This window comes from Dipodomys ordii, unplaced genomic scaffold, assembly GCF_000151885.1.
Source record: "Dipodomys ordii isolate 6190 unplaced genomic scaffold, Dord_2.0 Scaffold111, whole genome shotgun sequence".
Classification (NCBI taxonomy): domain Eukaryota; kingdom Metazoa; phylum Chordata; class Mammalia; order Rodentia; family Heteromyidae; genus Dipodomys; species Dipodomys ordii.
Window position 1 is genome coordinate 8,532,821 of NW_012267327.1, and position 15,503 is coordinate 8,548,323.

Here is a 15,503-nt window from a genome sequence, read left to right on the forward strand (position 1 = left end):
AGGGTAAACAAAGGAGGAGGCTGCAATGCTTGGTAAGAAATGTACGCATTATCCTGCCCATGCAATTGTAACCCCTCTGTACAGTTTGTTCACAAATAAAATAAAATAAAATTTAAAAAAAAAAGAAATATTCTTGAAAGACTCCCCTAGATCCACTTTCTCCAAGTAGTCATATCTTCCAAAGTTATACCACAGTAGAACTTTATATTATATTAGTGTATTCAAATTTTGAATCAATCAGTGGGTTAAATCATTGATTAGCTCAATCCCTCATGATCTAACCATCTCTGAAAATGCCTTCCTAGGCACACCCAGACCTGTCTGCTAATCTTCTAGGCATCTCCCATCTAGTAAAGCTGACAGTGTAGACAAACCATTGCACCTTCCAGCTCCAAAGATCCTTTGAGATTAAGGCGCCTCCATGCCAATTTAACAGACTGCGTTTGCCTCTCTAAAGCCTTGTGGATTTACTCGGAAATGTGACCCAAAGTTCAAATACAGACTAGGCCACAGTGCAGCCTTAGGAGAGAATTTACTCCATGAGATTGATCTGGGAAATGTTTGGGCATTTGACCATGAGATTGAGAAAATAATCATTACATGTTTCTTGATGATTGTTTCTTTAAATTCAGTGCTACAGGATGGAAGATGATTGCTCCTGATAATTAAGACCTAACAGGTCTGCTTTTTGTCACTTGGGAGAATCTGCATTAATTATAATTAGTATTACCTTATTTTCATACCCTAGCTCCAAATAAATCATACTTCTTTCTACCAGTCATTTAATCAAAATATTTATTTTAACTACATTCCTGCCCCAGAGACCTAACCATGAGGTCAAGAAGATGGGAAGGTTTCCCACCAAAGAAGGTAAGGTATATGATAAAGAATGGGGTGTTGCTGTTTATTTGCTTAATAAAATTAGCCATGTTAATTGCTTTTCTTTAGGTTTAAGGTTTTAGTATCAGATAAGATGTCTGAAAATCATCTTGCATGGCATTAATATATCATTCTATAAGTCTTGGACATCGTGTTTTTAAAGATAGAAACATTTGACTTTGCTTGGACCATGTATTTTAAACTGAGGTTTCTAATGTTTTGAGAATAGGCACAGAGACATGATTTTAGGTATATATTTGTAATTTTGATTAATAAAAAGGACTTACCTTATACAAAGATATATACATATATATGAAAATTCCTTTATGTTATTTTTCAAGTGATCACAGTTCTAAATAAACCATTAAAATATTTTAGGTGGCAATGCTCAATAAATGCTAAATGTTGAGACAATGAAAAATTTGACCATATTTAATTTACAGATTATAATTCTTCCACCCATTCACATATTTCTCTTCCAATTTGCCAGTTCTGTTCATTTACTTGATTAAATATTTATCTTACCACTTAAGGTAAATTGAGATTGTATTCTTCCCTAAATTTTACAAATTCCAACTTAAAAGTTAAGTCTCAGCTAATGAGATTGCATAATGTACATCCAAGTGTTATTGAAAGTGTAGACGAAATCTAACTTGAAGGTAATCAATCACCAAAGAGAGTTTATTTTACATTATCTCTTAGCTTTGAGTAGATATTGTCCTCTTGGTTAAATTCTGAAATGCTGCCTCTAGTTTCTCTCTGGACTGAGTTATCTGTCATCCTTGCTTGCTGAATGTGACAAGCACAAATTACTCAGTTGTGATGAATCTCCTGAAATCCCAGAAACTAAAGCTGACAAGGAAATCTATCACATCATATCAGGCCCCAATTCCCAGCGGCTCTGTATCACATTTCTTCCAGCTCCCATTGGCTCTCAGTCTAACGCAGGTTAATACAGTAATTTTTTGGATAAGGTTGTACTCTTTGGTGATGGATGAAAAACAAGGTTGATTTAGGATTCAGTGGCTTGCCTAGAGGGGCATAGAGAAACAAACTAAGAAGATACAGTAAAGGTGGGGGCAAAATAAGTGAAAAGAGAAAGACTCCAAGAAAATGATTTCTGTCAGTAAGAACGTCAAAATTTTCAGATTGAATCACTTCTCTAATACTTATAGAGCCAGAAATTATTTATCAATTATAAGTTGGCTATTTTTAAACTACTATTCGGAGTTGTGATTTTGTTATGATCGATGGGTGCCATTTGCATTGAGACCTTTGATACTACTTCTTTTTTGAAAAAAGTCCTCCAACTATATTTTCTCTTCCTGTTTTACCATTCTGCCTGTTGAGTGCTCAGAGTGTCTATAGCTGAGAGCTATCAGTGGGCTTCTGATGGCAGTTCCTTTTAAGGAAAAGGAATATTTGAAGCATCTGTAGTACACTGCACTTTCCATCCATGGGAGAAGAATTTCAAGCCCTTTTATGTGCTTGTTTGGAGACTCCTGGGAAGTGCATTTACTGGTCCTGAGTAAAGGAATTCTCTGCGCCAATATTCTCTTCTCCAACATTGCTATGAACTTTGCTCATTAGGGGACTCCAGAAACCTGCTGCAGCTCTCCATGATATAGTATTAACAAGGCCACCTATCTAAGTGTCTATCAAACAGGGGAGATGACGGGGTGGCTGGCACAGGTAGCTCACAGGGCAGTAAAAAGTATACCCCTGAGTCATCCTAGATGCTCTCTAAGTTAACCTTGAGTGCATTTAGTTATCCTCTAGTTACTCTTGTCTCATTATTGCTTTCAAATTGGAATCATCAATAATAATTTAGGAAGGAGAAAGTTTTCCATTTATGGTTGTATTTTATCTTTTCTTCTTTCCCTCTGTTCCTTTCTTTTGTTCTGACATCCTTTCAAATCTTATTTATAGTCACATTCTTCTATGGATAAGGAAGATACAATCTTTTCATTTTAGGGAGTTCTTCTTTGGCAATAAGGGTGTGATGAAATTCAAGGAGTGGCATTTAAAATGGTCACATTCCCAATCTCAAATGCTAACTCTGGAATATGTCTACAAGCTAATAGATTTTGGAACAAAATATGAATGAGATTGTTTCAAATGGCAAACACATTTTTGACTCATTCTATAAAATAATTTTATAAAATGTGTATCTCAGTAGATAAACTATTGTCAAAAAGAATAAAAATATATGTGTAAGAAAGTGGAACACCAAGAATGTATTTCTAGATTTATAGAAATTCTTTATATTCCCCCAGGACAAGTTTTTCTGAATCCCAAGGGAACCATCTACTTTTTAACTCTCCAAAAGACAGATCCGCTTTCACCAAACTGTGTTTTAGATGTGAGATTTTCTAAGGATATTTACACTTATTTGGCAGGGTGCCTCAGAAGTGGTTTTGATTTGAAATGTGGTTTCAACCACTTCCCAAATTTATATACAACTCATAAAGAGTGAAAATTTGAGTTGTGAAAGTCCATAAATGCTGTTTATAAAACATGGCACCCTGTCAGATCCTCAGCAGTAGGCTGCTTAAATACCGTTGATTATTAAGCTTTTATGTAGCACTTTATGTTGCTAGAGTAATCATTTTTATTGGCTTTTCCTGACAACAATTCAGTTGCATTTGGTAATATTTTCCTATTTTTACTTTGTGATGGTAGAGCAAATGCATATCCTGCCTACAGACACATTTATTGACGAACAGAACGTCAAATTGATATACCACTAAATCTTTCACTTTAGCCAGAGGATTTTTACTTCTCTTAAATGCTAAGTTTTATCTAAATTTTGATATTTCTCTTTCTTATCAATTTCCAGTTACTTGCAGGAAAATACTAACAGAGCATTCATAAGGCATTTTATTTCTATTTAATTATTAATTAATTAATTAACTCTGGGCCTGGGCGCTGTCCCTCAGCTCTTCAGCACAAGGCTAGTGCTTTACCACTTGAGCCACAGTGCCACTTCTGGCTTTTTCTGCTTATATGTTGCTGAGGAATCGAACCCAGGGTGTCATGCATGCAAGGCAAGCATTCTACCACTGAGCCACCTTCTGAGCCCTTAAAAGGCATTTTCTATCCTATGCCATCTATGTAAGATATGTAGAAAAAAGAGTGTTGAATGGAAATAAGGAGACTTGAGCTTGTATAGTCTCCATATTCCTGTCAACTAGCTATGAGATCTTAGACAATTTATTCATGTTCTGGACTTCAGTGGTCTCACCTTTAAAATGATCTCAGTTTGTTTTTTATTTTTTTAAGGATTAAAATTGAAACATCAGCTTAATAAGTAAGCATTTATGAAGTGGCAGCCCCTGTGCCAAGGGCTTTGTGCCATTTTCTGTTACCTCTCTTTCCTCTATTTTATCCCAAATCAATCATCACAGCCATTCTGTGGCATAAATAGGGTAATTTCCCTTTAACCCTCTGGCAGATGAGGAAGCTGAGGTTTAGAGATTATGGCACTTAATCACTGTCAGTGGCTAGCAAGATTTGAACTGCAAGCCACACTCCACTCAGAGAGGCTGACTGCAGAGGTCACATGCCAAACCCTGACACCAGACAAATTCTATTCTAGAAGAAACAAGGAAATTCATGTTTTCTAGGGGACATTATATCATGTTTTAATCTAAGATGTTTCTCTCTTTTATAGAGTTGAGTACTCCAGACTCCTGCCTGGGAATTATTAGTGATAATACTTATAGATGGTCATCCAGTAACTTATCAAGATCCATGATCATAATTTTCTTACAGTTCCATCCACCCTGACATAGAAGGAATATTAAATTAAATCTAATCCCCAGGTCCTCATTTCAAAAATACTTTGAGCACTCTTTTTATTGGACTTAGGAGAGCTATAAAGATCAGTTGAAATTGATTATTCTTTCTTTTCTTTCTTTTGGTTGTACTTGGGCTTGAAATTAGGACCTCAAAATTACTAGGATTGCTACAAACCGTACCCCAAGTACTTTTTTTTGCACTGATTAATTTGAGACAGGGTCTTGATTAATTTGAGATGGACCCTGTTGATACTTGGACAATTCAGTGATTGAAATCATAATTCAGAAGCAATGATTTAAAAATCAACCCTTAGTGCTAAATGTAACTTCCTGATCTGTGTTGAATGTTGAATTTCCTCCATCCGTATCAATGATTTAGAGAGGCTGCAGTCAGTAAGTATTTGAATTATATTACATGATATAGAAAATCTTACATTGACCCAGGAGACTAGATTCTAACCTTAAAATATTAGGCAAATTCCTTAGCTTCTTGGAGAGTGAGCTTATTCTTTCATAAAACAAAAATATTGGCCACAGGATCAACGAAGTACCACTCTTTCTAAACAGCCTGACAATAGCCATGGTAATGACAAATTCCTATTATATATACAGATTATAAATAACCAAAGGAGGCAGACACTTGCTCAAACAAAAATCTGTGGTGTCACCAACTTTCTGCTAATGTGGAAGCCCATTACAGAAGGTCCCTGGGAAGTCCTGTTACTCAGGGCCACAAGTCTTCCCTGTGGGTTGCCAGAATTCAAACCATTAAGGGCTTTACAAACCAAGGTGAGCATTTTGCGTGGTGTCAAGAAACATATTGAGAACTAGAGGAAAGCAAGGCTGCTCCCTTCTGAAAGCAGGTGATTAATTTCATTGCAGCCCCATGGGTGACCTGTAGGTGACTCTTGGCAGAGTGTGACAGGTATACCCAGGGAAGGAAGGTTCTGCCAGGTTCCTTGGCTCCTTTCCCTCATCTGACAAATTTAAGTAATCTTCACAAGGTGTCTAAGAGTCCACCAGACCTGCTGCTTCACTATAGGATGAATTGTCCATGCCTTCCCAAGCCAGCAGTGCTGGGACAAAGACCAGAAAACAGGCTTCCCCCCACCTATTGCCTGTTCTGCTTTCCTGCCTAATACCAACACTAGGTTCACAGCTTGAGCATCATTCAGATATAAATTATTGAAGGGGGTCAGATGTAGAGAAGAACAAATTTTTCCACACACCCAAATGGACACTGGAAGTGAGACACATGTATCTGGCATGAAGACAGAAAGAAATAAAACTATCTTAATTTAAAGGGCTAAAAAAGGAAGCATTTATCAGTGTGGTTGCAGCATTCTCTCCATTGGTACAGTGTTTTTGTTTTGTTTTGTTTTTCCAGTTGCAGGGCTTGAACTCAGGGCCTGAGCACTGTCTCTGTGCTCTTTTGCTCAAGGGTAGTGCTGCTGCCACTTTGAGCCATAGTGCCACTTCTGGTTTTTGAGTAGTTAATATCAGATAAGAGTCTCAAGAACATTTCTGCCTGGGCTGACTTTGAATCATGACCCTCAGATCTCAACCTCCCAAGTAGCTAGGATTATAGGCATGAGACATCGGTGCTCAGCTCAGTGGCATTTTTTTTTAAGCAGCAGCCATGGTCTATCTTTGTTTTCTTTCCTCTTCCTCCTCCATCATCTCATGGTTTTACTATAGGAGAATCTGACCACTTGGAAAGATACTTCATCCTTCTTCCCTCCCTCCCTTTCTCCTCCCCTTCCTCTGTCTTCCCCTTCTTTCTCTCTCTTTCTCCTTCCCTCTCTCTTGCCTCTCCCTTCCTCATTTCTACTCTCTTCCCTTTCCTTCCTTTTTCTTTATTTTTGCTAGTTTAAAAAAAAAAGGACATCACAAATGGTAAAAAGGGAAACACAGCTTTGCTACTTTCTGTAAATTGACATGTTTTTTAATCTCATAGACAAGTAGATCATTCATACGACTGCATTTATACTTTATCAATTGTGGTCTGATTAATCTGGGACTTACATGACATGTTTATCACATCAAAAGTCTTCTTGATTGAATTCCTTTGAAATACAAGTTAGGATGATGTGTTACAAAATTTTGAGGTTTAGTAAATATACTTCTTTTCCCTACTCTTGTTGTGCTTTTATTTTAGGTGTGTCCAATTTTCCTTGAGATGCATGATGGTCTCAAATGAGCATATGCTATTATGTCAAAAAAGAAACTTAGAAAGACAAGATTATTCATGATAATCTTATCTGCTATCTGCAGAGATAGCAGACATACTGGTAAACTGGCTTTTCAAAACACAAGACCAAATTTACAAAGCTCCTAATTGTAAAGTTTGCCCATTTCTAAGGGATAAATATTCCCATTATGGTTGATTTCAAGATACCAAAGTGATGGTAATGAGTGAACATTTGGGGATTGATTTAACTACTGTCTCTTAGTAGACAATGTGAGCCAGCTATACCATATTGCAATTCAATATATTTTAATAATTTAATTAATTTTACTTTGAGTATCTCAAAAATACTAAAGCAGTAATTATCCACTTCCAAATAATGTTTCAGTATGGTAACACATAGATAACGGTATATCAATTATGTACGAATTTCTGTGATGCCATGAAAATAAATTTTAATGTTTAGAAAGATTTCTGATGATCATTGTATATGTATGAACATGGTTAAAGGAACAGGTAAAATTTAAATTAGAAAAATAATTGCTTTGGAGGGAATGGATACATTGTCCTCAAAAGTGTGATCTGAGCTGTATCTTTTGAATTAATCACAAGCTTTTTATCTTCTCAGAGATGAATTTCAGGGTTGAGATTGAATTGCATTGATTGCTGGCTTCTCTAACCTCTAATGAAGAGTGAACTTCCTCCTTTCCTCAATAATTTTAGTGCTAGGAGGAACATTGTAAAATAATGTATTCACAAAGGATCAGATAAGATTCATGAATAATTATTGAAGGCAGAAGTGTTTCCAATTGTTAGCCTAGCACCTAGACTGAGTTTAAGATATGTGTACTAAGCCCCAAAGCAGAGCTGCTGTAGTAGAAGCTGGTATGGGAATGCAGTTGCCTGGATGTGCACAGGGCCTCTTTTCAGTGTCCTGTGAATCTCCCCTCCATGGATCATCCCTGAGCTTGAAAGTGTATTTTGAAGAAGAGAGATTCAAGAAATCTCTCTGCTCTTATCTGTCTACCTGTGTCAGAGAAAGGGTCAACGTCAATCAATCCTATTTAACATAAGCTAATTATCACAGTGTGTATGGATAATAGCAGCCATGCTGATTATACAAGATTATATATATAATATTATATATGATATAATCAATATATATACATTCATTGACTAGTCAGATAGGGTTCATCTTCTGAGTCACCTCTAGAGATTATATTAGGTAATATGATAATGTTCTATTTTATTTTAATTCTAGCAATATTAAAGCCATGAAATTCTTATTTTCTAGATTGTATTTTACAAGTAATATATCTAAGGACAGTTTACCTTCTCCAACCATATTGTTAGATCCTAAATTAGTGAATTTTGTATCGTGTTGCTGGAGCCTGAGAGTTTCATGGAGTACCCCCTTCAAAGTGGCTTTGGGAAATGGAATTATTTTGGTAAGACTAGATTGGCAAGAGATCTGAGTCTTCCATCATCTTACAAGCTATCTCCTTTACCACCTACAAACTATTTATGAATCTTGGTAAACTGAAGTTATAACCAGTAATAATTTGAAATGACCATTTAAAAATTAAGAACATTTTCAAAAGATCTTGACATTTGGAAAGCTGGCACATTCAAAACTGATCTTTTCCATGTAGGCATCTATTTTGTACTTAGCTTGAATTGTTTATATTCCAAACAGATGATCCCCCCATATCTAGTAGAGAAGCTGTTCAGATTCTAAAATTTTACTTATAGTGAAAAATCATAAACAATGGGAATTTAAATGACTCACCTAGGGTTATGAACCAATGCTAAATAAAAGTACTATAGCCATGACCAATGGGTCTTTAAGGAAAAGAAACAGACAAATGATGCAATAATATTTTTTTCAAACATACTCTGGTTTGCAACACAATGAAATAAGCAAAGCTTTCTTTCTGATGAGATACTAAAGAATTCTGTGTAATTTAGAAATATACACAAACGTAAGATTTCTAGAAGTTTAACAACAAAATAAGTCTCTAAAAACAAACTATATATATATGTATATACATACTATACATATATATATATATATATATATATATCACCTTTCTCTCTTCTACTCCTGAGACCCAATGGATAATAACTGTTTATGTCTCTCTCTAAAATGATGCCCTGAAGGAGAATCCTCATGAGAAGTGGGGCCAATTCCTATTTTCCTCTTGGGGTTGACATCTTCATGTCACATCAGTGATACACATCACAATGTTATGCATTCTAACTTGTATTAAAAGGAAGTAGTAGGTTCAGTCATTTTAGGCTTATGATCTGAGGGGCTTTAGCTCATTCAGAGCTTTAAATTTATACTTGTCCGTATTGATACCCTTCAGAAAACCTTTCTATTTTTTAATTTTATAGCTTGAATGAAATCAAAGTTATAATCATGACCTATAAAGCCTCCAGAGACCTGACTTATGTTTGTCTCTGATCATATTTGTTTCTACTCTGCCCTCTCCCTTTTTTACTCTTCTCTAGCCTTACTAATGTCTCTAATCAATTTGGCTTATTTCTATCACAGGACCTTAGCATTTGCTTACTCTCTTGCTCTCAGTTCTTGGACCCCATTTGAATATCACTTGCTCTGTAAAGTCTTCTTTAATCTTTTGGTCAGCATAGCACTTTATCTGCCATCCTAATTAGCTCTACCACATTACCACTTGATTTTTGTTCCAGTATTCAGTGCTTAAAATGACTCTACTTAAGTGTCTGTGATGTGTTTATTGTCTGTCTGCAACTAGGCTTTCTGTTCCATTCCCTACCAAGGCAAAGACTCGTCATCTCTTAGCAATTCAGTCAGTATTCCAGGACTCAGTGAAGAGTCCAATAAATAGAAGGTCCTCGCTGGGCATCACTGATTGACTAATAACATGATGCTACTCATGGAGAGATTTCATAAATAGCTTGAAAGGGAAAGAACATTGTGAGTTTTAAAATTTGAGGCCCCCACAAAAAAAGGAAAAGGAGGAAGAGAAAAATCAAGAGCTAAGAATTTTCAGGCTAGTGTCCTTTCTCGTTATAGTCAGCTTATCTCCTTCAAATGTTAATCATCAGCGACTTCTCTTTCCAGGGACCCTTTTCCAGGACTCAGACCATTTGAATCTGGAGAAGGATATCTGAAGTGGGAGAAAAATGAGCCCGGATGAGGAATTAGGTGTGGATCCCCAGGAAGAGTGGGGTGGGATGTGCACATTTCACTTTACTAGAAGAAAGTAAAAAAAAAAAAGCAGAGGGGAGTAACATGGGGGAGAGAAGGAGTAAAATGTGTGAGAGAACTAGAAATTCGAATATCGGAAGAAATAAAAGAAAGTATGGGAGAAGCAGGTTCAGAAAATTGGATAAAAGGCACCAAAGAGACAGTCCCACACCAAGAGATGCAGGGGTGTCCTTAGGTCCTCCAGCTGCTAATGAACTCACTGGCCATGCATGGACAGGGTAAAAATCCTTTGCTTGCTACTAATAGGGGATGATTTTTAAGGTATTATCTTTCCCTGGCACTCTCTGTTCTTGGCTTTACAAACAGCAGGGCTTAAAGGGCTCCTTGACAAATGGATTTTCATCTTTGATCAGATCCAAATGACAGATGGGGCCCAGCTCCCCAAGGGGAAAGAATCCCCTCTCCCACTATTATTTGAGTCTTTCTGCAGCATCTCATCCCAGGCACCCTATCTCAGCCAACCAAGAGCTCCTGCCTATTTGCTTTCAGGCAGGAGCAGAAAAGAGGTGATGAGCTTCATTATCTTAGGAGTTTTAATGCAGGTGTATACAAATACGCTGTAGAGTTCGAGGCATGTTTTAGGAAACATGGACTTGGAATTAGTCAGTCCTGAGTTCAACTCTAGGTATCTTGCTGAATGGTTTTGATGTTTAACTCCCATTTAACTCTATAAAATGGAAAAAAGAATACTACCCTTAGAATGTTATTAGGAGCGATTAATAATGAGATATGTCTAAAGAACTGCAAGAAAGGCCCTTCAGTAAGGTGATTTGGCCCTTATTTTCTTTGGATAATCTGAAATACTTGCTTCTCAGACTCATGGTCTTCCATTCCTGTAAGGGAACCTTCTGGTAAGGTCTTCAACATAGAGATAGTAAAAACAAGGATCATCTGTCATCATCATCAGATAGGTAATATGGTGGGGCAGATTATTTCATAATAAATAGAGAGACCAGTGTTTCTAAAGCAAACTATTTCAAATAAAACAAAGTACTTAGTTTTTGGTAAAAGAAAAAGGTATTTCCAAAGGATGTTGTAACAGTAAACAGGATTGGGACAGTGCTGGGCATACCCAAATCTCTTCTTTTGGCTCTGGTGTAGAAGAAAGATCACAGATCTTAGAAGTGAGCGTTCAGGTGTGAAGCAAAGGCTTGGTCCCTAACCACATCTCTATTATTGCACTTAACATCAGTTTCATCATGATGAAATTAATGACCTCATCACTGAACTTGTGGATGGGCGCCATGCAAAATGACTATCATGGTACTTTATTGAACACATAGTACATGCCTAGTAGGAAATCAACATTGTTTCTGTTCCTTCCAACTGAAGCAACTGGAAAACGTGTCTTTTTCCTTCTTGGTTTTAATCCTTTGATTTTATCAAGGAAATTAAGGTGCAAATATGACTTAATTTATAGTCAGCAAGAGAGACACAGAATGATTTGCAGTCTCTTTGGGGAGTTAGAGACCGGTTCTGTTTGGCCTAGTTTGTAACTCAGCAATATTACCAAGTCCTTACATTATCTGTAATGATTGAGCCTGGAAGTTAGCCAAGGCCACCAGGTAGTAACAATAGGATTAATTTAGGCTTCAGGTAATTGGTCCCTCAGAAACTACAATCTAGAGATTTGATAGAAAGTGTTGGGAACCCTTAAGGGAAAAGGCTAATATATTCTTTCTAGGTTGATACCAGTATAAGCCATCACATCTTAGATTTTAATCTGGCTGTGTTACACCTAAAGGAAAAGTTAGTAATCACTTAAACCTGGGAATTGGAGAGGTTTAGGAGAATCCTTAATCTTCTAAAATGATATGAAATATGCTATATAATACATGCATATGGATGAAATTCTTGAGCCCTTCTCTTTTATTAGATACTTAGCTGGGACCACTACTCAAAAATGTTTAGTGCAGCCAGGCACTGGTGGCTCATGCCTATAAACCTAGCTATTCATAAAGTTGAGATCTTAGTATCCTGGTTCAAAGCCATCCCGGGCAGGAAAGTCCGTGAGACTCTTGTTTCCAATTAATCACCAGAAAACCGGAAGTGGAGCTGTGGCTCAAGCAGTAGAACCCTTGCCTTGAGTTGAAGAACTCGGGGACAGTGCTCAGGCCCAGAGTTCAAGACCCACGACTAACAACAACAACAAAAAAGTTCAGTGCACTAGGCTTGGAAAATGTCTAGGAGGGGTTTTAAAAGTGTGTATTTTAATGAAAGATGACCTATGTTCTAGGATTCAGGTTTCATGTCCAGATTATAGTCACATAACAAGTTAGGAGCAGAGTAGAGGAGGTAAATCTAGATGCCCCAAGGACTGCATTTCCCTGTCATTTTATACATATATATATATGTGTGTGTGTGTGTGTGTGTGTGTGTGTGTGTGTGTGTGTGTGTACCTGTCATTATAGATGTACATATGTGTGTATATATACATATGTCTACATATAAATGTATACAAACATATATACACACATATATATAATATATAATATTTAAGTGGTTGTATAAAAGAGCTGCCATTGAACAAAGCACTTTATGAATTGAGTTCATCTTGATCATTATCACCCTTTTCATCATTCCTTTTTGTAAAAATTTTATTGTAAAGGTGATGTACAGAGGGGTTACATTTACATAAGTAACATAATGAATATATTTCTTTTTGAACAGTCCTACCCCCTCCTTCCCACCTTTGACTCCCCTCCCCCTAAGCTGTAAAGTTCATTTGCAACACAGTGTCTAGTGAGTATCACTCTTGCATTAGTTCACCTTTTGTCCTACCATTTCTTATGATTCTCCTTCCCTTCCCCAAGTCAGATAAACTTATACATAAGATAAAAGGTAAAGAGACTTAAAAAAATAACATGGAATAAACCAAAGGAGGAAAAAAGAAAGAACAAATAAATAACTGTAAATAGTATACTTAAAAAAACTTATTTTTTCCATTTCTTGGAGTTCATTTTGATAAGCATCATTTTATATGGGCATATATGCATAACTATTGAGCTATCGTGATCCTCTACTAAGAACATCCTAGACATATTCTAGTTATGACAAATGAGGGAGACTATGCAGCCTATGTTTCTTTGGGTCTGGCTTGCTTCACTTATTATAATTTTTTCCAAGTCTTTCCATTTCTCCCTTTCATCATTCTTACCCATCCTTCCCACTCCTCCCCTTCCCTCAACTTCCTGAATTTTGTATGATACACACTGATTTTTTTATTTCATTCTCCCCTCTTTCCTGTCTTCATTATCCTAACACTCTCCCTTTGGGACCATCCCCACCCTTTTCAAATACCTTCTCCTTCCCAATAAATGACAGTGTTTTAGTTCCCCCTTGAATGTACCATATTCCAGTTAATACATTTATAAACATTGCATACCACCCAATTTACTTAAGTGTTAATAAACTAGTTCTAGCTTCCATATATGAGAGAAAGCATGCAATCTTTGTCTCTCTGGACATGACTTATTTGTCTTAACAATATTTTGCAGGTCCTCCTCTGCCTTTCTTTTCTTTTTTTGCAAATGATGCCATATCATTTTTTCTAATTGATGAGTAAAATTTCATTGTGCATATATACCAAAATTTCTTTTTTTTTTCTTTTTGCTTATGTGGTGCTGAGGAATCGAACCTAGGGCCTCAGGCATGCAAGGCAAGCGCTCTACCACTGAGCCACCTTCCCAGACCCATACCAAAATTTCTTGATCAAATCATCCATCGAGGGACATGTGGTCTGATTCCATACCTTACTAGACGAAGAGTGCTACATGATCATGGTTGTACTGGTATCCTGGGTTTGTAAATACCCAGGAGTGAAATTGCTGGATCATAAGGTAGTTTTATGTTTAGTTTTTTGAGGAACCTCCATACTGCTTTCCAAAGGGTTGAACACATTTATATCTCTACCATCAGTGTATTGGGGTGCCTTTTTGCCCACATCCATACTAGTACCTGCTACTTATTAATGTGCATAATTCTCATAGTGCACTAGCAATGATAAAGGATATAGATACATAAAAGTGACTATCTCTCGTCATGAAGTTTCAGTCCAGTATGGATAAAAAGTAAAATCATAGGGCTGATGAGGAACAGAATGTGAAGTACATGCCTTCTTGAAAACTGCAGTCAATAGTTACAGAGTAGGAATTCATAGGTGGAGATGGTGGGTGAGGCTTGAGGGAAAGGAGGAGTGATGAATATTTTTATGGAACATTGATTGGTGAGCCGACTGCCAGCAGTAAGCTGAGTCAGGTGGGCAAGGAGGGTGTATTAGACTTAGAAGTTTCAGAAGCTGACGTGTTGGAGGCTTCATATACAGATTGCTTGAAAGTTGCTTTACTATATTTTTGTTCAAGAATGATTCTGATGTCTCTACAATGGCTGCACAAAGCACAACAATCTAGTTCAAAGACTAATGATAATTTTGCTCATGCAAACAACTTTAATGAATAGTATTTCTAAACTAAACTTTAGAGAAATAAAAAAAATTGATTTCAGGACAGCTTAAAAATCAACACAACATTGAGATGCCATCTCACCCCAATAAGATTAGCCAACATTGAGAACTTAAGCAATAACTAATGCTGGTGGGGATGCAGGGAAAGAAGAATCACACTGCTTTGTTAGTAGGAATATAAACTAGCAAACCTCTTGGAAGATGTTTGGAGAGTCCTTTAAAAAAATAATACATAGAACTACCCTATGATCCAGCCATACCACTCTTGGGCATCAACCCAGGACATTACAAGTTAGTGTACATTACAAGTCATGATATTTGCATATTCATGTTCATTGCTGCACTATTCAACATAGGCAAGTTATGGAAACAGCCCAGATGCCTGGTCATAGATAAGTGGATCAAAAAGAAAAAAAAGTGATATATATATATATATATATATATATATACACACACACACACAAAAATGTACTCATCCATTGGGATGAATAATATACTATGTAATATTATGTTATGTCATTTTCAAGGAAATGAACAAACCATTTTAAGTGAGGTAATCTAAGCTCTGAAAGACAAATGGCCATATTTTCTCTCATATGTGGAGGCTAGATCTAAAATACAACTAAACATGATAACGTATACAGGGCTTTATGTATTAACACACAAACAAACTGAATAAAGGAGGGCATGGAAGGGGAAGGAACCCAAATGGGTAACTCCTCGGAACACCTAAAGTACTATTTATTAAAGTGAATTCTAGGAAATGGAAACATGGGCTTTAAAAAAATGTTTTTTTTTTTAGCTTTAATTTGTTTGGTTTTATTTTTCTCTTGCGGGTGGGTGAATAGAGGGAGTCACAGGAATGAAGGGAAGAAGGGTGAGAAAATGCAGTCATTGCATTCAATATACACTAGGATTAAG